Below are 1,466 nucleotides of genomic sequence, written 5' to 3'. Positions count from 1 at the left end.
TTGCCAGGCGGGCATCGATGGAGGCACGAAGTGCCGAGTTGTCGTTGCTGATATGTTGTCGGAGTGTAGCGAACGAAGACAGCTCCGTCGAGACAAACTTGGCCAATTGTTGAACAATCGGTTCCAGAGTTGTCTTGGTGGCGTCGGCGCTTTCCTGCAAGGACTTCAGCAGGACGGAAGCGTCGGTGAATAGTTTATCGACTTTTTCGGTCGCTGCCTCACAGGCTCGGGCGGAGGCATCGATTGCAGCAGTTGCTGAGGCCACCGAATCATGTTGAGCCCTTGAAAAGGCGTCAACAATCTTCTGAAGGGCAGCTTCAGAAAGAGATGACTGCTGGTTGGTTGAGGAGGCGAGAAGTAGATCAACCTTCTCGTTAAGCTCTCAGAGATGCTTCTTTGTTACAGGAGCATCATCCTCCTCATCACTCTGAACTTGAAACGGACTATAGTAGACCGAATCGAAGTTCATGTGATCACCACCAAGGTATGGGTTGTCGCCATCGGAGGCATCTTCTGGAGATGGAGGTGGTGGTGAAGCTGGAGGTGTTGTGGGTTTGGTTGGTTCAGGTTGAATGGGTGGGGGGTTAAATTTGGGTGGTGGTTGAGTATGGGTAGTTTGGGTGGTATGGGTTTCAGTTTGTGGTGGTTCGGTTACTGGAGGGGTTTCGGTAACTGGTGGTGTTTCGGTTGATGTGGTGAATATGGGTGGAGGTATAGGGAAAGAGGTTGGGGGAATAGTGGGGTTTATGGTGGGAATGGAAATAGGAATAGTTGGTGGAGGTGAAGGAACTGGAGATTGATGAAGTTCCATCTCTGGGGTTGGGGACCGAGCTGGTGTGTTGCCTCGTTGAGGAGATTCGTCTCCTTGAGATCCTTCAGAGTCCGAACTTCCACCCTCAGATTCGCTTGAAGAGGAGGGAATAAGTAGCTTTCGCTTCTGTTGGGTCTTCCTTCTCTTCGGCTGTGGGGATGAAGCAGCCTTCGATTGTTTTCGCTTTTTGGGAGAAGGTCCCTTTGGAGATTTGGACGCTTGCTTCCCCTTCTCTGCCTTTTTGCCCCTGCCCACCGGTTTGTCGGCATCATGAATTGATCTCAGCATGTCCGATGTCAGTTCCCTCGGACCAGTTGGCCTAAACTCCTTGATCGTCCGGATCAGTCTGCTGTCGGATGGCACATTCCCATACATTGTCTCCGGGATGGAGCCAATGAAGGAAAATTTTGATGCATCTGAGACGATGATCTTCTTGGTATGGAACGTACCGATAGAAGACATCGATGCACCATCAGCAGTTGGAACATCAAACTTGTCCATGGCCCATCTTGTTATCAAGATCCAGAACCGAGCCAACGACACCTCAGAGTGTCGGGATGAGGAAGAGAGGCTCTGAACGAGCTGTTGCCATAGGACAAACCCATAGTCCAGGTTTATCCCGTTGTATACCCCATACATTATCGACAGGAAAAGA

Source organism: Lactuca sativa, chromosome 9 (genome assembly GCF_002870075.4).
Source record: "Lactuca sativa cultivar Salinas chromosome 9, Lsat_Salinas_v11, whole genome shotgun sequence".
In the NCBI taxonomy this organism is placed as follows: domain Eukaryota; kingdom Viridiplantae; phylum Streptophyta; class Magnoliopsida; order Asterales; family Asteraceae; genus Lactuca; species Lactuca sativa.
The sequence above is the reverse complement of the archived record's forward strand: the minus strand, read 5'-3'. Positions refer to the sequence as shown.